At 37.2% G+C, this 24776-nt stretch overlaps 1 long non-coding RNA gene across 1 annotated transcript; it reads right to left on the bottom strand.

The window, feature by feature from the left end:
* Positions 1-3155: 3155 nt before the first annotated feature.
* On the bottom strand, positions 3156-16161 carry LOC123606237. Its single transcript, XR_006716268.1, has 3 exons — positions 16000-16161; positions 4936-5148; positions 3156-3497 (listed from the first exon to the last, which is right to left on the bottom strand). It is a non-coding gene; the product is annotated as an uncharacterized LOC123606237 (long non-coding RNA).
* Between the last annotated feature and the right edge of the window lie 8615 nt (positions 16162-24776).

Below are 24776 nucleotides of genomic sequence, written 5' to 3'. Positions count from 1 at the left end.
TCTATTGCTAGTATTTCAAAGTGATGAAAAAGTTAAATTAATTGCCTAGATAAAAATATGGATACTCCTGAAAAATTAACAGATCTGGCAAAACTAGGTCTGCAGTTCCTCCTGAGAACATTAGCTGGGGCAGTGTACTACTGCTCCCTTTAGATGAGGCGTGCAGGCTTCAGGTTTCCTCATCAGGACAACTAACATCTCCCAGGGCATTAACCTGCTGGTCCTTGCCAGAGGTCCTTGCCTCTGAGATGTAAGCCTTCTCCCAAGTTCTTGCCCATTTTTGTAACCTTGGAAGGTCTTTCTCAAAGACCTGGGGGCTATTCCTTTGAAATGTATTAATCAAAAGAATTAGTACCCCTGTATCCCAATCTCTCTGGGATGGTAGGAACCCAACACAGATGGCCTAACCACATAGACTAGCCTTCCCAATGTTCCCCTATATTTTTCATTAGCTTGCCCCAGCATTTAAGAATCCTCCTACTTTCTGTTTCAGCAAAGTTGACTTCAGTGTCTTTTTCCTGTGGCAACAGTCTTCACCTCTATTGTTATAATCTGGAATAAAGTTTTCCTTTCCTGTTTAATTCTGGTGCAATTTTTCATTGACACTATCAAAAGAGAAGAAAAGTGGACCAAAATTCTAAATATTTTTCTTTTTAGAAAATGGAAAAATGTATTCCTTAGTGTAAAAACATTCCTTCATAGATAAATATGCAATTAAATTGAGCCTACGTGGGAAAAATTAAACCTAGTCCAACTTTGTTCACTTCAAGTGCCAGCCTGGCTCTGTTGGTATTTGAGATTGTGACCCCTGGTTTGGACTTTTAAAAAAGCCAGGAAGAGAGGTTATTTTCAAGCACCTTCTGCTTTAGGCCCTGAGAAGCCCCTGAGGCAAAGAAATACAAGGACCTAGTCAGAACGGATGGAAAAATGTAGAGCACAAAACACTGTGAACTCATTCTTTCTGATTTTTCCTTAGCAGAGAAACCAAAACACAAATGAATTTTCCAATAAATTATCCTACCCCACAGTGTTAGTGAAGCAGTGTTTTCTGCTCATCTTCCCTGTGTTTGTGTCTGTTTGTGAATAATTTACCAAGAGGGATTCATTAGTAGTTTTCTTTCTGTTTTGTAGTTTTTAATAAACACAGGGTACTGTGATTTTTATTTTGATCTGTTGGATTTAAATTACAATATGAATGCTTTAGCACGTGAAAATCAATTTGAAATACATTTAAATGTAGTGAGATTCTTGGATGAAAGGGACTAGACAAACACTGACTCTTTGCAAGACCAGTAGGTGCTTGAATATCTTCTGTGATTTTTTTTTAATTTTTTTTTCAACGTTTATTTATTTTTTTTGGGACAGAGAGAGACAGAGCATGAACGGGGGAGGGGCAGAGAGAGAGGGAGACACAGAATCGGAAACAGGCTCCAGGCTCTGAGCCATCAGCCCAGAGCCTGACGCCGGGCTCGAACTCACGGACCGCGAGATCGTGACCTGGCTGAAATCGGACGCTTAACCAACTGCGCCACCCAGGCGCCCCTCTTCTGTGATTTTTAAAATGCCTCCTGTCCTCATTGTTAATCTCACTGGAATTCTGCATGCTATTCTTCCCTAATCTGTTTTGTAGTGTCATCTTAATTTACATTTGCTATTGCTAAAGGTGTTCTCTAGGAAGGAATGATAAATCACACGTATATTCTTTAATTTATCATTCTCATTATTCAACACGAGTTTACACACTCAATTTCCAACATATAGAATTTGTTCTAAGGCTTCTAATTCAAAACTGGCCAAATAGGCCACCGCATAATAACTTTATCATTTCTATGAAACACATATGAGTTATCACAGGCACATGTGTGGTCCTTGTTTCTCCAAAAGGAAAAGTCTTATTTGGTCTGTGTTAACCTTATTTATAGAAGAGTTTCTTGGGAGGTGATGACACAACAGATAATTTCTTCTTCATCATTGAGGGATTTTTTTTTGAAACCTAAGCATCCTTGCACACACTGCGATTCTTAAAGATGCATGCTTAAATGGCAGTGCACCTTGGTTCTGGGAGACTTGCAAAGATCAGGCAAGCCACATCTTATCTAACTTCATCTTCTCATTATTAATAGGTGCTTGAGCATTGTAACTCATTCATTAGGCACATAAACTTGAATTCAGGTAGATATAAAATGTGCTGCATAGACGAATTCAGCTTTAAATTGAGATCCCTTTACTTTTTATTGTACAGAATTTAAAACCAAGAAGTAAATTCACCTCACTAGAGCCATGTTGTCTGAAAAGACCATATTTGCTCTAATCAACTGAAGATAAATGCATTTGCCAATGTAAATGTTGATATCTGCTGCTTTTTCTTTAATGCTTAATCTTGAGTAGCCTACTAGACATAATTCTGTATTGTTGCATAGGGTGTATTATGGGGAGTTTAGTATATCTAAGTTTCCTTTATTGTTTACCTTAAACTCTAATTAAAGACAGCTAATAAAATTGTTTTCAGCACTTTTAAGCTTTAAGTACAGTGGATAATAAATAATCTTTTCTAAATTCCTTTAATTTAGTCATTCAACATTTCTACCTATTGTATGACTATTTAAATATATAAAGCATTAATTAATTTTATATTATTTAAAGTATAAAACCATTTCAAGAAGGACCATTCATAGATAGTCCATCTATAAATACTACAAAATATTACACAAAACATTATTTTAATAGGGCATGAATATTAATATCTGCTAAACTATTTTTTTTAAAGTTTATTTACTTTTGAGAGGCAGAGAGACAGGAGGAGAGGGGGCAGACAGAGAGGGACACACAGAATCTGAAGCAAGTTCCAGGCTCTGATTTGTCAGCACAGAGCCCAACACGGGACTTGAACTCATCAACCATGAGATCATGACCTGAGCTGAAGTTGGACGCTTAACTGACTAAGCCATCCAGGCACCCCTGGTAAGCTATCTATTTTGATGTTCTTTGGAACAAAGTCATTTGTATCAAAATTCAAATGAAAACAAGGAAGACTTCTTAGTCCTCAGGAATTCAAGGCTTCTCAAATAAGAAATATAAGAAAGAGATATAAAGATTGAGAAGGTATAGGAGAAGAGGATTTTTTTCTGATAACTTTTAATTCAGTGGTTTCCAACTATGAGAAGGGCATGTTACCAAATCCCATGTTCAGCTGCCCATTGGTCAAAAGGCCAATACCCAAGAGATGGCTCTTGGTTGGCAAGGCATATGAGCTTTATTCAGGAGGCCAGCCAGCTGGGGAGAAGGCAGACTCTTGTCCAAAAGCCAACTGTGTGTTTCTGCCTAGCCAAGAGGGTTTTAAAGGGACAGAGTGTCATTGATCAGTGAGGGGGTGCAGTAGCCTGAAACGTTTCCTGATTCCATGTAGATTTAGTGGTGCTTATTTTCAGAGGTGCTTGATGTTTGTACAAGAGGTCTGATCCCTGTTCAGTGATGTATGAGGGCTTTCTGTTCTCCTCCTAGAAAGGAATGTAAGATTTATAGATACACGATGAGGGTCAGGAAGTCAATCACATGAACTTAAGAACACATATGAAAGATCACCATGTTAGTTACAAAGATCAAGGTGGCCTTAATTCCCCACTGTTAATTTTATTCCATATCTATGGTATTGAGGGAGAAGACTCACCTTCTGTAGCTTCTTCAGGCTGATAAAGGGTATATTCAGGACCTTGGGATGGAATATGTTAATGTGGATTTGAAGCATTAATTTATGACTACTGATGTGGCTTGCTTGAAGTTTTTTATATACACAATGTAATGAGCTTAAGTCTTAGGTATACGCATAGTACTGCTAACATCAGGGTGAGTCCTAATTTTAGAATGCCTTGTAATGTGGACTTAAATCCTGATGGTATCTAGGAGAAGAGGTTTGTGAACCAATCATATCCTCCCTGGAACAGAGCAGGTAGAAATATAGGGTTTGCTGTAACTAAGTGGCTTGCTGTCTGATTTTATCAATACCGGTTTCTACCTCTGAGGAGGTATTGATATACGTGCAGCAAGACAAATTAACAACAACACAAACTCCCTCTTGCTCAGTTAGGAGCCATACGGTTACCCAGGACAACTTTAGCAAGGGATTCTACTGATTTCTGTGAGTTAGCCAAATATTTGGCAGTTGTATTATCCCCAGTGGTGGAGAGTTTGAGACAGACTGCAAAGCACAAGTTATTGGGCAGCAGCCCCCCCACCACAGCAATATATAATGAAAGAAATATTCATCCCCATCAGGGATATTGCCTGGGAGATCACAAGTCGGTCTGGGAAATAATTTTAGGGAGGTGGCTCAATGTTTGGTTTTGTTAGCAGGATGAAGGGAGAAGGGGATCACCAGGGTGGCCAGACGACACCGTTTGGGGTTAAAAAACTTTGTAATATGGTCTGTGGCCATGACTAATTTGCAAATAAAGACAAACCCAAATAGAGCACAAAGACAAAATGTGGAGACCTCCTCAGGTCTTAGAATCAGCTCAGTAATAGAGCAGCTAATTCCATCTAATTCCTGCCCACCTGAACTTGGCTATAGATATTGTCCATAGCCAGAAAGAAAACAGACTATCGTTTACACGTAGGGAGTTGCTCCCTTTTGGGAGGTGGTTTCACATGATATCTAATTGAGGAATATATGCCTGCTCTGTCCTTTGAAGATTAACTCTTTTAGTTCAGTAATTGGAGGGATCATAACACACTGGGTACCTCATGATCATTTTGGAAGAATCTAACTATTCTAAGCCTATACATTAGTATTTGGGCCTTTGTAATTGGAAATCAGTTGCCTTCAGGTGTTATAAATAGGGTGGGCCAAGAGGTCTCCATGGTCCAGCATCCACTGAGCTTTTGGATGACCTATCCAGCAACCAGTAGAACATGTACTATAGCCAAATTCAGAGTTACCTGTACGAGTGCATTGTCTTTCCAGCCTAGGGAGAGAGAAGACATCATTAATATGGACCACAGAATGAACATAGTTGTCATAGGTTTCCCTTCCTAAAGAGGTCTTTTAAATCTTGAATAGGATGGCTTTCCCAGCAGGGACTTTCAGTGGCTTCTTTGTCATCAGTAGCTAGAACCCTCCTCATTCTGGTATAGTGTATCCGTGGCTGATACCTAAAAATTTTAGACAGGTATGATGGTTAGTCAAACATCATAACACCCCATCCATTTCTCAGCCAACTTTTGATCAGGCTCTTGATTTTTACAGGTCTTTTATAATAGTACTCTGTCTCCAGGCCTAAAAGGATGAAGTGGCTCATCTGAAGCATACATAGACCTGGAGAAGACAAACTAGTGCAAACAGTTAATACCTGACTCAAATGTTGTACATACTGTTTAATCTTACTTTCATTTTCTAAGTCTAAGGGTGCTGTCCCTAGAGCCTAGGTTTAAAAGGGTCTCTCAAATACAATCTCAAAGGGCTTAATTTTAGCCCACTTTTGGGGGCAATCCTAATGCAGAGAAGGGAAATAGGTACAATCTTATCCCATTTCAGATTAGTTTCTTGACAGCTTTTAGTCAAAGTCTTTTTCAACGTATGATTCATCTTTCCCCCATTTTTCCTGTTGAGTGAGGTCTCCATGAAGGATGCAATTTCTGGATGATCTGTAAAGCAGCATTTACTTTATATACCACCTCACATAGAAAGGCAGGCCCATTATCACTCTGAATAGTGCTGGATAAACCAAATCTAGGAATAATTTCCTTTAGCAAGAGTCTTACAATATCTGGACTTTTTTCTGTTTAGGTGGGAAACACTTAAAACCATCCCAAAAAGATACCTACAAATACTAGTAAATATTTACAATTCCAAGTAGTCCTAGGAATGTGGGTAAAGCCTATCTGCTAATCCTCAAAAGGACATTTCAATTTATATTGTATCCCTTGACCTGGTAAGTGTCTCTCATTGTTTGGATTATTCTTTGCATGTACAGTACATCTCTGGGTGCCTGTGTGGGCCATTTTCTATAGATAAGTCTCCTTCAAATGAGGCCTAATAAAATCCATTAAAGCATCCTTCCCATAGTGTGATCCTTCATGCAGATGCTTTAAGACTAGATTCACTATCAGGGCATAGGTAATACTATCTATTCAGGTAATAGTATTATCCAATGGGAGTTCATTTTCCATGAAGCAGTGGGGTCTGTTTGAGTAAAGCCCCATTTTTGTGTGTGTTCTCTCTTCATCTTATTGCCTGTACTGGGGTTTAAAGGCAGAGAGATCCACTCAAGGATCTCTCGAGTGTGAGTTTTTGGCCACTATTTTGGCTGTTGCATCTGCTAACCAGTTACCTCTTGATATTTGAGAATTCCCCTTCTGGTACCCTGGGTAATGCATAATCACTACATCAGCAGGAAGATAGATAGCTTCTAATAATCACAGGATTTCTTGGGAATATTTAATGTCATTGTTGGGGAAGATCAATAAACCCCTCTCTTTCCAAATTGTCTGGTGTGCATGAGTTATTACAAAAGCATATTTTGAGTCGGTATAAATATTTACCTTTTCCATTTGTGATAACTCCAGAGCCCATGTTAGAACAATCAGTTCTGTCTTTTGTGAGGAGGTAGTTGGGGGGCAAGCATGTGCTTTTATTATCTGAACCAGTGTGACCACTACATATCTAGATCATTGCTTGCCATTGTCCATGACACTATTACCATCTGTAAATAACCCATAATCTGGTGCCGGCAGTGGTTGATGGAGGAGGTCTGACTGGCTAGAATATACTGCACCAGTGATCTTAACACATTCATTCTTACTTGAGGTGGTGTTCAAGTTATCAGGTGGCAAAGTTGCTGGATTCAATGCTGTTGTTGCTATAAAGTCACATTTGGATTGTCTAACAATATAGCTTGCTATCCACTCATTCTTGTAGCTATTAGCCAATATCCTGTTTCTGTTCTAAAAGGGTTAATATTTGATAAGGCACATACACCATTATCTCTTGCCCAAGTGTTAACACTTCATCTTGTTAACATAACATCTTGTAGCATGTCACAAATAGCTGCAACAGCCCTGCAACAGGGGAGCTATCCTTTGGCTGTGGGTTCTAATTGCTCAGAGAAATAGGCCACTGACTGTGGACTATCCTCAAGAATGTGTATGAGGACCCCCAATCTGTGACCTTGCCTTTCATGTATGTATAGCTTAACGGGCTTTTTAGGGTTTGGTAATCCTAGAACTGGGGCATTTGCCAATTTTTCCTTTATTGTCTCAAATGCCAATTGATATTCCATAGTCCAATTCAAGGCGCCGAATCCAATTCTCTTAGAGCTTCACATAAAGCTTGACTATCAAACCATAATTTGAAATTCAGATCTGACAGAAACCAGCGATTCCCCCAAACTCGTAGAGTTGTCACTGATTTCTGGGGGTTTGTAGAGCTAAAACTGTTTCTTCCCCCCACCCCCCACCCCATCAGTGAGGATACATTGTCCCTGACACAGCTGAAAGCCAAGATAAACAATCTCTTATTTACAAATTTGGGCCTTGTATGCTGGCATTTTATATTTGCAGTCTGCCAAATGATTTAAAACCAGAATAGTATTGTCTAGACAAACTTCATAAGTGGGGTATCAATTAACAAATGATATTCACGTAATAAAATCCCATCAGCTAAATTTATCATCCTCAAATCCTTTGCTAAGATTTCACCAAAAATAGTGGGGCAGGGGTGATTTTTAAATCCTTATGGTGACACCATCCAATAGTTTCAGGAGGTGGTTCTGATTTCTAAGGGTCCTGGCATTCAAAAGCAAACAACAATTGGGCCTTCTCTGTCGGAATTCAGAAATAGGCTTCCTTTAGATCTAGTACAATCAACCATTCATAATCACCAACTATTACAGTTAGTGTGTATGGATTGGACAAAGTCAGGTATGTCTTGTATGGCTTAATTAATGGCCCATAAATCTTGTACAAAATGGTACTCATGAGTATTTTTTTTTTGGAAGAATGGTTGTATTTATCGTATGGCCTTCAAGCTCAAATTAAGCCATATTTCAAGAACTTCTGCAAGTTGGCCTGTATATATTCTAGAACTTCCTTTTTTTAAAGGGTACTGCCTTTTCCTGGGGATGGTAAATCTCCTCTTTCAAGTCTGTTCATACAGGTGTCACATCTTTTGCCCTCCCTACCACTCTATCTGCCCAAATCACTTTACTTACTTGTTTATTGATTTCAGGAGGGAATGGGTCTGCTTCTGGTGTCTTAACCTGAGTTAGAACAACTTGTAATGGGAGCACTTTACCCGGAGGTACCTTTATTTGTAGATGCTTGTTTCTTTGGAGAGAGTTACCTGAGCGTTTAGTTTACAAAGCAAGAATTGCCCAGTAAGATCAGACATTCTGGCATATAAGGAAAATGATGTCTCAAAGAAAAATCACCAAACTTGCATTCTAGCCATTGTAGAAAAGGTCTTTGTTGTTCTTGACCTGAGACCCTCAACTACAGAGACTGCCTTCTGGGTGTTTTGTATCAATTTAGTATTCAAGATGCTGTACATGGCCCCTGTGTCCACTAAAAAGTCCATCAGCTGATTCCTCAGTGGAAATTGTACCCAGGGCTCCTGTGGGGAAATGGTAACTGAATCAGCGAGATGGTAGGGAGCCTCTTCATTTGTCATCTTCCTCTCCTTCCATCATCATTTATTTATACCTTGTCCCTCCTCCCTGCCTTTGTTTTCCTTTCAATTTCAGGCAATCCCCTTTCTGTGCCCTCCCTTTTTGCCGTAGTGGCACTGATTCTCACCAATAGCTCCTTTCTTACTTCCTAGAGGTCACTTACTTTTCTTTTTCCCATCCCTGCCTTCCACACTTTCCATTGACTGCGGCCTGGTGAGCCCTTTTACTTCTCATGCAGTAAATACTTCATAGGCTACATCAACTAGCTGTGATGGTTCCACTCTTACTACCTTTTTCTCCTTTTGGAGCTTTCTCCTTATATCAGGCATGCTGTGCCCTATGAATGTCATGTTTACCATGTGGATATTTGCTGGGGCCTCTGATGATATATCTGTACATTTCTGATAAATTAGGTAAATCTTTTCTAACCAAGCCAGACTTTCTGTTGCATCTCTCAATTCTTGAATCTTACTGAAACTGCACTGCTTGGGAGACCTTTACTTAAACCTGCCAAGATGAACTGCTGATAATGCTCAGGTCCAGGCAAACCCCCTTGGTTTGGGTCCCAACTGGGCTCAACCAATGCGAAGGCAGGTGCGGGGTCTGGGCTGGATCCTCATGATGGGGGTGCTGGGCTTCCTCATTTCGTTGACTAATACTAGACATCTTTCATCTGAAGTTAATATGGTATTCACTGAAGCTTGGATATCTGCCCAAGCTGACCCGATGAGCTGCAAAAGTACTCAAAAAGAGTTCTACCATTTTTTTGGGGGGGTCTCACTATAAGAGGGGATTGGCATTTTTATAACTCATGAAGTCTGAAGTTGTAAAAGGAATACATGTCCAATAACGTCTGAGAGGCTGTCCTTGAGCACCAATGCCCTCGACTGGGTATTGCCTTAAGGATATTGCCCACTACCCATAGTGGGGTGCTTCCTGTCCAAATTGGGTGCCCTGCCAGGTCTTAAAGGAAGAGACTGTTCCAGGATTCCTTTGTTCCACCCCTTAGAATGGTGAGGAGGAGAAGGTGGAGGTAAGAGCTCCTGCAGAGGGGGCAGTGGGGTTAGATTTGCCACATATTCTTCCTATCCCTTCTATTTTTCATTTCTATATTCCTATATTCTATATAGCATCATCAGGAAAAAATTTTGGTTTTTCCCCTTGTCTCTGCACCATTAATTCACTTTTTTTCCTGGGCAGCATCTTTACTATGTAAAGACAAGCAGCCTGAACATAGGGTATCTAATTATCCTTTCTTGCTCTTTGACAAAATATCCCTAGTTGTAAAATGGTGTAATGGTTTAAAGATCCATTTAGGGGCCATCTCTCATCTGCTTATAGAAAGTACATTGGTCAGGCAGTATTACAATAGAAAATCAGCTTTTGCTTAGTTGTAGATTCCTGACTATACTCCTTCCTTTTATTCAAAATTTGGCCCAATGTCGGCGGGATAGAGATAGAAACCCCATTACACCAAAGATGATACACACACACACACACACACACACACACACACAGACCAAAGACACAGCTGCCCCAAATCCCAAAGGAATTGACCAATTGACCATTATTCAAATTCTTAGTTTCTCCCAACTGTTGTGCCACTTCCAGGATGGGAAAGCACAGGCAATGAAAACAAAAGTTCCTAGCTCTTCACAAAAGAGAAACTATGTTGATGTGCACTTTCAACAAACCTACCCAGTCCAAAAGCTTGTTAGCTTGCTCCAGATGCTCTTTCCCTTTCCATTCAAGTCAAAGAGCAAGTGTTAGGAATCAACACGGAATTTCCCCAAGACAAAAGAAGCCTCTGCAGTTGCAGGGACAGATTCTTCAGATTCTCTCCCTGAAACCAACTAAACCTGAGCAGCTAACCCCCTCCAGAAATCCAAGTTACTAGCTCAGGAAATGAACAAGTAAGCCCTGGAGTCCTGCCCTAGACAACTGCGCTGCTTTGGAGTTCCCAGGGGGAACTGGATGCCACAGGAGCATTGGCTCCTAGTTGGCTTCCCAAAAGTTGTTACCAAATCCCAAGTTCGGCTGCCCATTGCTCAAAAGGCCATTTGTCAGGGGATGACTGTTGATTGGAAAGTAGTATGAGCTTTATTCAGCAGCCTGGGCCACCTGGGGAGAAGGCAGATTCTTGTCCAAAAGCCAACTCTGTGCTTTCTGCCTAGCCAAGAGGTTTTTAAAGGGACAGGGGGTCATTGATCAGTGAGGGGGTACAGTGACCTGAAACATTTCCTAATTCAATGTAGATTTAGTGGTGCCTATTTACAGCTTTAAGTACTTGAAAGGTTTGTGCAAGAGGTCTGATTCCTGTTCTGTGATGTGCAAGGGTTCTCTATTCTCCTAGAAAGCAATGTAAGATTTATGGGTACACAATGAGCGTTAGGAAATCAATCACATGAACTTCAGAACACCTATTAAAGATGACCATGCTAGTTTTGAAGATCAAAGCAGCCTCAGGCAATTCAAAACATTTATTAAAAAACTATTGCTAATTTTTACCATATGCTCATAATTAAATACAATTTGGTAATGTAATTTTATATTGATTAAACAAATGAATTTTGATGTATAAAGACATTTGATAACCATGTATTATTCATATTATATTTGTTCCTCATTTTCTTTTCTGTTGCCCCAGTTACCCTTCCAAAAATGGCACTAAGGCATGAGCAGGGACTAAAAACAATTAACAACAACAACAGTCACTTTCATACTTTCATTTTCACATTGATTTCAAATAATCACAGATGGCAAGTTATCAAAAAACAAATCTAATCAAATAAAATCTTCAACCCATCAAGACTAAAATAACAAATGACTAAAAGATAACAGGAAATATATATATTTTACTAAGATGCAGGGATTTTTGTGTTTGTTTTATTTTTGTCTTTTGAGAAAGAGAGAGAGACCACACATGCTAGTGGAGGAAAGGGGGAGAGGGAGAGAGAAAGAGAGAGAGAGAGAATCTTAAGCAGACTCCATGCCTAGTGTGGAGTGGATCCAAGGCTTGATCTCATGACCCTGAGATCATGACCTGAGCCAAAATCAAGAGTCAGACACTCAACTAAGTCACCCAGACAACCCTAAGATGGAATGGTGTTTTTATGTCAGAATGATCAAATAAAATCAAGTGTGCAAGCAGAAATACAACTAAGTAGAAAACATGTCATTGTAGGATAAAGACTGGTTGTTACAGTAAAGCTTTCATAATTTCAGTTTTTTAATATCCCCTTATAAAAATACTATGATTTTGTACAGTCACAGGAATAAAGCTCCACCTTTGTTTATAATTAATGTAACTGTCCTTCTGCTTCTTCCTGCTTCATACATTTACCCATATTCAAAGCATTCTGAAAGCTTGGGAGCTTTTAATTCTTTCTTTGCATTGATTTCTAGTTTGAGTTTAATCAAAGAGATAATCCTTTAAGAGTAAGTATGAGACCTTTTGAGGTAAAGAAATGCTCTTCTTGTAACTCTTGAATATTTATGCAAACTAGCTTTTTAAGGCACTAGTCAAAGCACCAGACACATTGAGAAATATTTGGATGTAGGATGTTAAACCATGAACAATATGGTTCAACATTTTGATCTTAGTTCTCTTGTGATGTCATTATTTCTTAGTTTAAGATTTTAATTATATTCACACTGTAATTTTTTCCAAATACTCTTAGATACACAAAAATCTAATGAGATATACTTGAATATATGGTAGTTTTAAATAAGTATGTGTCAAAATATTTGGTTATGTTAACTATATTAATGAAATCTCCTGAATTAAACCTAAGAAGTAGGTTTCAGACTCTCTGTGTACAGAGATGAGAATTTGTTACAATTTTCTGTTGGTAAGTCAATTATAATTAGTTATATGTTAAGTTGGACCAGTACATCATCACCCTCAATAATAACCACGTGTTAGGTTCTATATCAGTAAATATTTTCCAAATTGAATTTCTCATCCTTATGTAATTCTCCCTGCTCAACAGTCAGTTTGAGACTTTTTGGTATTCCTTTGCTTTTTATTCCTGTTTAAAAAGTACAAAGACTTCACTTATATAATTGCTTTTACTATGCATTAAGATATATTCAACTTATGTCTTGGGAAAATAAATTAGTTTTTATACATTTTGAAGTAATTATATCAGTGCAAGTTATAAGAAACAAATTATAGGCACAACAAAGAAATAATTATTTAAAAATATCATCAGAGAACAAATTCTGGCTCCATGATAAGACCCAGATAATTGGGTTCAATTTATTGTCTTCACCCGTGGTATTTGAAGCCATAAGATGTTCATTCTTAAAAAAACACAAAGTTCAAATGATTTTAAAAGGTCCACATTTGAATGAAGTTTAAGATTGTTAGACTGATATCTCTGATGTCTGTGTGCATTGATGGCAAAACCACAGCCAACATTCTTAGTGAAAAGCAGCAACATGTCCTCAGTTTATATTCTCCATCGTGTTCCCAGTGGCCAGTAAAATACATTTTACCTCTAGAGATGTCCCCAAATCTTCCTTATTACTTATTATTTAAAACACTAATAAACATTTTTAAGTTTTGGTTTGTTTTCCTTAATTTTCATAAGTTCTAAAATAAACAACTGCTATGCTACCTTGTTAGGAAGTGTTTTTACACCTGACTTGGAGAAAGTCATTTGTCCCAGGTACTCTGACATTCTGATTCCTGGGGCAAACTTTAATAGACATTTCAAGCAAGGTTTGATTATAAAAGAATCTACAAGCCATTAGTTGTAGCTATATTAAACCTGTGGCAATCAATCCCAATGCCTGGGTCAACCAAATGAGGTAGAAGGAGCGAATTGCCTGAAACTATGGGTTATTGGAAATCTCACTGATAGGAAACATCCAGAAAATGAATGCTCATCTTCTCAGTATTTACTAGGAGGAGAATCTCTCACTCTAATTTATTTTGCTCTGGCTTTGTAAAAGTGAATAAGCTGATATTCTCTGATATGTATTAAATTGCTTCAGAGGAAGTGACTGAAAAATGTCAGCCAGTGTGTGATTTCTAAAAGTTATGCTACTAAAATTATTTAACTGATGTGGTTTGTAGCATTCTAAATTAGAAACCGGTTTTGGTCCTATTCTATTTTGTATCTTTTGCATATATATATTAATATATGTATGTTAATATATATGATATATATGAATATATATGATATATATTAATATGTATATGTATATTATATATGTATATAATATATATTAATATATTCTATTTTGTATCTTTTGGATGTGTATATTAAATTTTTCTTTAAATATTTTTGAGAGAGAGAGTATGTGTGCAAGCAGGGGAGGGGCAGAGACACAGGCTCTGATGCTCCAGGTTCTGAGCTGTCAGCACAGAGACCAACAGGTGGCTTGAACTCATGAACTGTGAGATCATGATGTGAGCTGAGGTGGTATGCTTACCGATTGAGCCACCCAGGTGCCCCATCTTTTGCCAATATTTTAAATTCATTAAGCCCAATCTTTAAGATCTTCTATTTTTTTCATGCAGTAGAATAGACTTTGCTTGCTGCTGTTTATCCCAGTGAAACCAATCCCCACAGTGTGTCCGCCATTGGAGTAAGAGCCACCTGTCAGGGCAGGACAAGCTAGTTCACAGCTGTGATCACTGTGTCCTGCCTCCCCAGAACTGAAGGCAGAGGTCTCTCTCTCACCAGTCCCCATCCCAGCCACTCTCTAGAAGACCTATATTTCATAATTCTCATAATGCAAAAGATAAAACCTATTTTTGTCTTAGTTTTATATTTACAATTATATAATTTGATAGATACATGTTTGTGCAATTTTCAACAATATACAACCAAATGTACATATATATAATTAGTAAATTAGTTCACTTTTCAATAGACATGAACACTTTTGAGTCCCTTTATGATGTCTGACACTTTGGATAATTAATCACGAGATTGACAGTTCTGCATTTCCATGTGTCACTTGTTAGCTGTCACAATTATCAAAGCAGTTACTATGAATCGCCTTCATAAGAGCAGTTGGCATGGCATTCAGAGAGACCACTCTGTAATAATGATAATAATGATAATAACTATTCCACTGGTGTCCTGGCTGGAGAACAGATGGCATATCAAAAAGGGGCGTTTGAGGAGAGTTTAATAAAGGGACTATTTGCAAAGGTGTGAGGGGTTTGAAGGAAGTCAACAAGTAATGATGTGACACTCTGGAGATAATCATAGCAGGAAAGGCACTATTACCCTAGGTCTGAATGGGTTAGGTGAAGGAGGGTTTATTTAGCAGAACCCAGCAGGAGTGGAAACCATGGGGTGGGAGAGGGGCATCTACAGGGACATCCTGGTCCTCCTTTGGTACAGAAAGGTGGTCCCCACCAACCTCATAGGAACAGACCTGAGGAATGAAATCATATGTCAATTTTTTCTCTCACTTTCCCTTCTCCTGTGGATAACTTTCATTGTCTGAATCCAAAATATACCAGAAAACAAGAGTAATTCAAGAGTGTCAATAGAGTATCAATGAAGTGCAAGGTAGAGAAGCAAGGTTGGATCTGCAAGGAACAAGATGAGAATACTCAGTAAACATTTAGTTAGCACCTGCATGCTTTATTTTATTTAAATATTATAACAACTCTTCATCATGTTACTAGTTGAAAATTTGAATCTCAGCTTTCTGAGAACGCATAGCTAATCATTGGTAAAGCTGGGGTTAAGGCTCCTATTTATCTAATTCTAACATATGCTGTTTTTATTATGCTGTGCCCTTCATAAACAACCATGTACCTTACAAAATCCCAAATACTTCCTTCATAAACAAGTACATTTATAGCCTAAAGACCTTAGCAATGATGATTTCACCTTAAGAACACATGAAACTTGCAACCACTGACCATAGCAGGTCCCTATCCCCACTCCCTTTACACACCCCATACTTGTAATTTACAAAAAATGTCAAGTTTTAACCCCTACTTAAAAAAAAATCTCAGGGGTGCCTGGATGGTGCAGCCAGTTAAATGTGTGACTCTTGGGTTTGATTCAGGTCATGATCTCAAGGTTTGTGAGTTTGAGCCCTGCGACAGGCTCTGTGCTGACAGCATGGAGCCTGCTTGGGATTCTCTCTCCCTTTCTCTCTGCCCCTCCCCCACTCATGCTCGCTCGCTCTCTCTCTCTCTCTCTCTCAAAAATAAACTTTATATATATATATATATATATATATATATATATATATATATATATATAAACTCTCAGCTAAGAGCTACACTGTGTATTTCAAGATTTGAGTTTATTTTGCTTGTCCTGCTTCATTGTTTTTAAAAAAAAATCTGTAGTATTACCTGCATTGGTCCTGTTTTCTTAGCCTCTGGGTCTTCATTTTCTGTTACTCCCTTTTCATACATCACCTTGGCATTTAACACCAGGTGCAGTTTAACCCATGAGACACAACTGTGTCTTTGAGACCAAAGCAAGAGCACCCCTTTTCACTGCTGAAATTTCTGTATTAGGAAAGAAGCAAAGAAAAAGAATTTAAAACAATATATAAAGGACAAGCCATGAAGGTAGCTCAATTAAATGAGAGAATTAGCATTCCAATATTATCTACTTATTTGTTCCACAGAAAGAATATGGAACTGAAGTCAAGAAAACTATCCTCAAACTAAATATGCTACTAATTACTACTTCCTTTTATTTCATGTTTCTCGCTGCCTTTGATCAGGGCTTTATTCAAAACTAGCTGTTCAAAATGATTGACATTTATGGAATAAACAAATTTAAGTTTATTCAGTGGCTACTTTTCTTCTGTGGTGGGTTTCTTTTCTGTAGGCTTCTTCTCAGTGGCTGGTTTCTTGGTAGCTGTAACCTTTTCCCCACCAAAGGTTTCTTCTGCTTTTTAACACCAACAGCCTTATTCACCAAACAGGAATTACTACTTGCTATAGACTGTGCAATCATGTGACCTCAGTAGACCTTGATTTCCACGGATGCTGAATTGTTGAAGGAATGTTCTAGATCCTCAGAGGGATCTATTAGTATAAAAGAGGGTTAGAGATGTAAAAGTCAATAAAATTATAAGGAAGAGTTCTTAAGAATTATTGATCATATTCATTATTGCCCATTTTCCTTTTGGACTATTTATTTTTCTGTTGGCATAATACTTGTTTTGCTTTTTTCAAAAGACATTTACCTGTGGAGTATTGGGTGTTAGAGAGAGAGAGAGAGAAAGATGTAGAGAGATGAGAGAGAAATTATGGGGAGGTGGTGAGGGAAAGAGGGGAGGGAGAGGAGAGTTATTTCTAGGTTCCAGCACATAACGCAAATTTATGACCTAATTTATTTATTATTGAAAATGTATTATTAAATTGAATGAGCAGAGCACATACATTGCTATTGCTGGAGGCAACCATAAGTCATATTCTGACAGGTTACATGTATTTAATGCAACTATTTATTTTTTATACATGAGAAATGAATAATTTCTTTAGTAATTGCCAAATTATACACTTCCTGAAATGCATGGAATCTTCTTAGGGAAATACATTTACCAAAATGTCATGTGAATTTATGCATATTTCAAGGCAGATTCAGAGAAAATATGTATAACAGCTTCCTAACTTCCTTTCCAAAGGGTGACATGAAAGGATAGCTCCCACTTTATTATATTACTTTTGTACAGGTTTAAAATTGTTTAATGTTTTGCATATTTCAATAAAACATACCCAAAATAAAATAGAGGCTAAATATATAGTCATACAGCTATTATGCAGTAATAAGGTAAAAATTTTTGAAGATTTTTGTTTTCTCTTTTTTTTTTTCCCATTATTTTGGGGGTGGAGTAGGATAAATCTATTCATTTGGTTTCACAATTGCCTAAAGATATTTGATAAAGAAAAGTGATCTTTGTAGCATTTTAACTGTGCCCTATGGGACTCATCAATTGACACTCGACCAGAAAAATTAGCATAACCCTTTTACGAAAAGTCAGTAATCTGAAACTAAAAGTGAAAAATTAATTTACTCTCTGGAATGCCTATGCTTCTAGGGGTGTGAAGTAATTTATAGCTAAGTTTGACGACCTGGTATTTTTCAGTGTCATAATATGAATTAGGGGGATAGGGTAGTGTATAATAGAACAGATCCTGAGAAAAAAAATTCTAGTGAATAACTCTATTTTATCTCTGGTAAATTTTAGTCCCATAATACAAAGCCTCAACATCCACTACCTCCGGGAATAAATTACTATTTAGTCTTTGGCTTTTAGGCAAGAGAGGAGACTATTCTTCAGGATAATATATTAGACATAAGATTGAAATATTCTCAGAAATGTATTCTTTCAAAATTTATGTTTTCAAAGAAGTATTCAAAGTTCTGGGCTTTTTTTTTCTTTCCCAGAGTCATTTGGAATACTTGGTTGAGCTTCACTGAACCTCAGTCTCTTACTCATTTTAATGCCTATCCATACACTGAGTGTATCTCATGCAGGGGCTCTGACAATGGATTCAAATGCATTTAAATACATAGCATGTCCTTCCTATCTCACGTTCCATCCTTGTCATAAAATCTTATAGTCCATTGTTAATTTTTTTTTATTTTATAGACTTCTAGGCATTATAACTCCTTTTCTTAACTGTCTCTAAAACTTCCAGAAAGAATAATTAAAACAAATTGACAAGAGTTCACTTAGGTGGAATGTCAGTGAGTCACAAATAATTGAATTTCTCTCCACACTTTGTGTGTTTACCTGGTAACCGTGGTACTATGCACAAATGAAAATCTCAAAAACATCCATTAGTGTTTTGTAAGTGTAAGATAGTTCTATTTCAGGACTGATAGAGTGGTTCTACATCCAAGTCAGAGCAAACTTTTTCTAGCAAGGTCATTTTACAGTGCCAACGATGCAAAAAGGAATCTGTCCTTATACAGTCCTCCCAGAGCTGGCTTTCTTAACTAGATATTAATTCGTTAATTTTAGTAAGTATAATTGAGCACCTACTGTGTACACCTAGGTGCTCAAAGGGGGAAGCAAAGAGAATCTGCCTTTGGAGACATTTATATAAACAAGAAATTATACCTCCATAAACATGAGAAAAATAAGGTATATTTTACTGCCTTGAGAGGGAAATGGTAACACATTGTGGACAGTCATGGGTTGAAAATATTTCATCTAGACAGGCAAACAGGAGGAAGGGATAGGTTATGGGGCGGGGGATAAGGGCATTTCAGGCAGAAGTCATAGAGTGTAAGCAAAGGCAGAAAAGGTAAAAAGCACACATAAGGGAAAAGTCAAGGAAAATAAGGTGGGGGATGGCTTTAAATTTTGATTTAGCTGGACTATCAGTAGCTCTGAATATGATGTTAAATAAGATATGGCTTGAGTCTAGCTACCTGTGAAAAGCTATTTTCCTTCCTTCACAACTCTGGATGGCATGTTACTTTGTTTTGCATCACCAGAGGGGAAAATCAAGCACAATTTAATTTAGCAAGTCTTTATTAGGAATTTACAATGGGCAGCACTCCATTTGGGTTATAGAACACATAAGCAGAAGGAATAAGACTAACACAGTGATGTGACAACCAGCAGGCTAAAAGTGAAAGAGAATCCACTCAGGATGCATACCCTAATCATAGCTGCTGGAGTTTTCACCCTCATAGTCTAAATCATTGGTACTTAACATCAGAAAACAAATATAGTTATATCAACATATTATTTTAGTTTTGTGCAAGCATATATACTGTGTTTGTTTAGCAAACACAATTACTGTAAACTTTTATCTCCGCTAGCTAGTGTGTTTGATGCCTTCCTATAGCTGTGAATTAAAAGAAACTTAAGTATCATTAAGGAAAAGTAACTTCGCCAGGTTGGCTCTGTCAGCATTTGCTGTTTGAGTGCTGATAGGAAAGTTACCCAGACGAATGCTCCTTAAACTCACGTATTTCAAACTTTGGTGTGCAACAGATTCATGCAAGGTACTTGCTGAAAATACAGCTTCTTTGTTCCCTGCCCTGGATTTTCATTCAGCATTCCTTAACAGAAGAATCCAGAGGTTCTAGAATCCAGAGATTTTGCCGGAGGTGATCTGCAGATCATAATTTGAGAAATAGAGCTTCATAAACTCTGTGTATACAGACAGTCTCCCACCACTGTGCAAACAATGAACTATCCATCCAGGAAAAAAAAATAGTAAAATTATTTGTCTACATGATTGAAAGTAAAAATGATAACTCTAGTGACTTCTATCTAGAGTTCCTCTTTCACTCTTATGTATTCTTTCTAAGAGAGCAGATAGGTTTCATCTAATCTGCTGGTAATGATGGATAAGAAGTTCCTGCAATCCTGGCTTGTAAATGATTGTGGGGCTGATCAGGTTTTTTTCCTCACTGGAGGAAAAACATGTTACGGTCAATTCGCCTTGCCTGCAGTGAATGGCAGAACTGTATCATGTAGGGTGAAATCCCTGTGTGTCTTTACTTTCCTAACATGTGCTTTGTGTTCCTTTGTGTTTAGCCATTTTTCTTTCTTGTCTTCTGAGACTTGGCAATTGTTTCTTCTTTTTTTTTTTTTCTTGTTGATCTTCTCTAAGTCTTTGTTCTTTCCTCTTTGCCTAGAAATATTTGCTCTTAATGCAGTAACCTAACCATTTCTCAGCCTGACGATTCAACTTCTCTCTGATGGGGGCCCTGCATATGTAGGCAGAGTATCTCCCAACTTGTCCAATACCCGCTCCCCTACCCCTGCTCACAGCAGGGCTCTCGCCTCACTGCCCTCCAATTTTCATAGCCATCCCTGTCCCTTCTCTGTTTTTGCACACTCTTCCCCAGTCTTAAAGGCCCTTTACCTTTCTCTCTCCTCTCCCTGGAATAATTCTAATTCTGTCTCAAGGCCCAGATCAAGTAGTAGTTACTGGTTTGTTTCTGTCCAGCTGAGTGGTAAAACTGTTTAAATTTGAAACAACATAGTGATGCAGATTTTTACCTCTGCTGTGCCAGCATGATGACAAAAAAGCTATATATAATTGGAAAATAAAGTCAAATAAGAGACGTCTTTGGTGATAAAAGATTGAAATATATAAAACCATCATTGCTACTTAGTTGAAAATGGTTCAGATCAATGCTGGAATACAATTTAGTTAAGCAACTAGAAGCTCATCTTATAAACACTTCTTAATCTGAAACAGTATTTTGTGCAGATCATAATATATAATTATGTATTACATATGTGTGTTCATCTGTAGATATATATATTATAAATATATATACACTACAATAGGGAGTATTGGATGAAAACTGAGATTTTAATAGCAGCAATTTCATTACTACTCTTGAAAAATATTATATCTTTCAAGAGGGGAAGGAAGGAAGGGAAGGAAGAAAGAACAATGTCTTGAAAATTAATTTAGTTTATGCCTAGGCTTCTATGATAAAATTAGGTAGCTGCTTTACTTAGACATTTAGCTTGATATCTATAAAATCTGTTTTCTCTTTATCCCTTTCTAGCACTTGATAATAACAAAAATAAAGGGCTTATAAAAGTATAGAAGATAAGGGCTTACAAATGTATACAGTAAAAACAATTATAGCATATGGACACAAAGGAAGTTCTTTATCCTCTGCCCATCTTCAATGCCAAGGATCCATTTAGTGAAGATTCAGACTTTGAAAAAAGAATGACTTGCCTGTAAAATATGATCAGTCTCCTTTCACCCAAGATTCACTTTGGAACTTCTGATTCATTATGACATTTTTACAGAGTTCTTTCTTTTAATTGTGTATGTTCACACTTGGGTTTTTAGGTATCTCTGAACTTATCGCTTAAAAGGCCTTTATAATAGTCTTTCAAAATTAATGAATCAAATGCTGTGAGCACATGGATTTCTGAAGCACATTTAAAAAAGGCCAGGCTTTAAAAGTCAAGGATGATAAGAAAGAGGATCAACTAAGTGCTATAGCCAATAATCCAACTCACTCCTTAATGCTTCTGAATTTAAAATTAGAAGTGTTTCACTACACCTGAATTACTTGAATTACTTCGGTCCAGATAAGTAATTCCAATAGATCAACCTTGGAGATAATCCTCTAACTTTAAATTTAGACTCACTGAAATGTCTGCTCTCCTCAAAATATCATTTTATAGGTTGGAGATGTTGTCCCTAAGAAGATCTAAGGAGCTTTAAGATGAGAAACAGATGAGATCTGTTACATTGCATGCATAATATGTTTGACTCACTTCTCAAAAAGTTTCACATTTTATGTGGTTATACAGTTAAAATGTAATTCACAGGACTCTTCATTATACTTGTATCATTCTAAAGAGGAGTGGTAGAAATAAGAGTTATCATAGTGTTATGACGGTGAAGGAAACTAATTAGCTTAGGTCAGAGGATAAAAAGCAGAATGGTAAGCATTTACCATACATGAAAAGAAAGGAAGAGATAGATTTCATGAAGCAATAGATCAAAGGAATAAAACCCAGTCTGAGTTAAGTTCATTGCTAACACAATTCCACTTAATGCAGTAAAGCAAATGAAAAATCAATTAACTAGAAAGGATTTCACTTTATCTCCAACATACTCACCATTTCCACTCTCCAATGACTTATCAAATTTGCATAAGTAAAAGTCATAATTAATGTAGACATAGAATACACAACCATAGTTTTCCTCAGGGATCATGCAATGTCAAAAACTGTTAGAGATGTTAGTTAACATTTCAAGACATCCCTGTAGTACCCATGGGTAAAATGCAAAGGGTGAAAAGCAATGTAAATAAATACATGGAAGAGCAAATCAGACAAAGATGGGTAAAATTGATATGTAGGACAATCTCCTACAATATATGTTTAACAAGCTACTTCAAAGGCTAGGTGTATAATCTTTAAAGATTATATCTGAGAAACAAAATTCTATTGTCAACATGGTTAAAAGTAGGAAATTATTACATGATCTTACACAGTTTTAAAAATAAATAACAGAGTCTGGTACAATATGGACGATACATTAAGTTGATTACTTCAGTTTCTATATCAGTAACATAAAAAAAAAAAAAAAAAAACCAAATGTTCTTTAATGCTCCTCATAGTTTTGCTCTTTCTCTTGGACACTCAGAATTCTCAGAAATCTCTGAAGGCACATCACATATTCATACTCACTCCTCACAACTGTGGTGTCAAATGTAGCCTCAGTTTACCTTCATTAAGGTAACATCCATGTTTTACTTCTTACAACAATGCTCTGCTTTCAAAATGGGATGCCTCTCTGTCCCATTTGGCAATCAAAGTCCCTTTTTTCTGGGTTAGTTCAAGTGCATTTATCTGAAAAATTTGTCCACACTAATAATCAATCATGGGCTAATCGGTCATCTTTGAAAATAGATCTCCACTATAACATCAGGTATATCTAGGCATTATTTTAATTTGTGGATTAGTGAATTGATTTCATACACTGTATTAGAACACATATCTTAAAGAAGCTGTTTAATGTATTTTCTTTTTTTTCTTTTTTTTTAATGTTTATTTATTTTTGAGACAGAGAGAGACAGAGCATGAACGGGGGAGGGGCAGAAAGAGAGGGAGACACAGAATTGGAAGCAGGCTCCAGGCTCTGAGCGGTCAGCACAGAACCGGACGCGGGGCTCGAACTCACGGACCGCGAGATCATGACCTCAGCTGAAGACAGACGCTCAACCGACTGAGCCACCCAGGCTCCTCAAAACTGTTTAATATATTTTCAAAGGGCATTTCAGATGACAGCAAAAATAGAGCATAACAAAACAGAATGGATACAAACATCCTGCCTCAAATTATGAAGTGTAAAAGTGTTCAGGGGCAAATCACCTTGGAAAATTCATAAAACCCAAGAAACTTTGAGGTGATAATAAATCTGGTAAGTTTTCAGAAGACCTCTACATAGATATGAAGTAATTTCCAAGGAATCCACTTTTGCAACTAATCATTCCATCCCTATAACTCACAAATCCTTAACTAAAATAATCTGAACTTTTAAAAATTTACGTTTGCATCTGTGGGATTCATGACAGTCAATATCTATTAATGGAGGTATTCAGAAATGAGAAACCTGAATATGAAGATTTTTTAAAAATCATTATTTTTAAATGCCCACATAAATAACAGTGTTATATTAGTTTCAGGTGATTCAGTAATTCTATAATTACTCAGTGCTCACTAATATGAATGTACTTTTTTAAAAAATAAGTGTATTCTTTAAACCCCATCACCTATTTCACCTGTCCCCTCACCCACCTCCCTTCTGATAACCATCAGTTTGTTCTCTCTTGATTTTCTGTGTGTGTCTTTGTTTCCTTTGCTCCTTTGTTTTGTTTCTTAAATTCTACATATGAGTGAAGTCATATGGTGTTGGTCTTTCTCTGACTGAATATTTCACTTAAAGTTATACTCTTTAGATCCATCCATGCTGTTCCAAATGGCAAGATTCCATTCTGTTTTATGGCTGAATAATATTCCATTGTATATATAGACCACTATATTGGGCTACTTCCATAGTTTGACTATTGTAAGTAAATAATGCTTAAATAAACACAGGGGTGAATGTGTCCCTTTGAATTAGTGTTTTTGTATTTTTTAGGTAAATACCTAGTAGTTCAATGACTGGAAAACAGGGTAGTTCTATTTTTAACTTTTGGAGGAAACTCCACAATATTTTCCCCAATGGCCACACCAGTTTGCACTCCTACCAACAATTCAAGAGGGGTCACTTTTTTTCCAATCCTTGCCAACACTTGTTGTTTCTTATGTTTTTGATTTTAGCCATTCTGACAGGTGTGGGGTAATATCACATTGTGCTTTTGATTTGCATTTTCCTGAAGATGATTGATGTTGAGCATATTTTCTTGTATGTGTTGGCCTTCTATATGTCTTCTTGGAAGAAATGTCTGTCCATGTCTCCTGTCCATTTTTAAATTGGATTATTTGTTTTTTGGTGTTGAGTTGTAGAAGTACTTCATATATTTTGGATACTAACCCTTTATCAGCTATGTCATTTGCAAATATCTTCTCCCATTCCTTAGGGTATCTTTTAGTTTTGTTGACAGTTTCCTTCACTGTTATGAAGCTTTGTATTTTGATGTAATCCCTATAGTTTGT

Source organism: Leopardus geoffroyi, chromosome A1 (genome assembly GCF_018350155.1).
Source record: "Leopardus geoffroyi isolate Oge1 chromosome A1, O.geoffroyi_Oge1_pat1.0, whole genome shotgun sequence".
In the NCBI taxonomy this organism is placed as follows: Eukaryota; Metazoa; Chordata; class Mammalia; order Carnivora; family Felidae; genus Leopardus; species Leopardus geoffroyi.
Note: the sequence above shows the minus strand (reverse complement) of the source record. Positions and strands in the feature narration are given on the sequence as shown.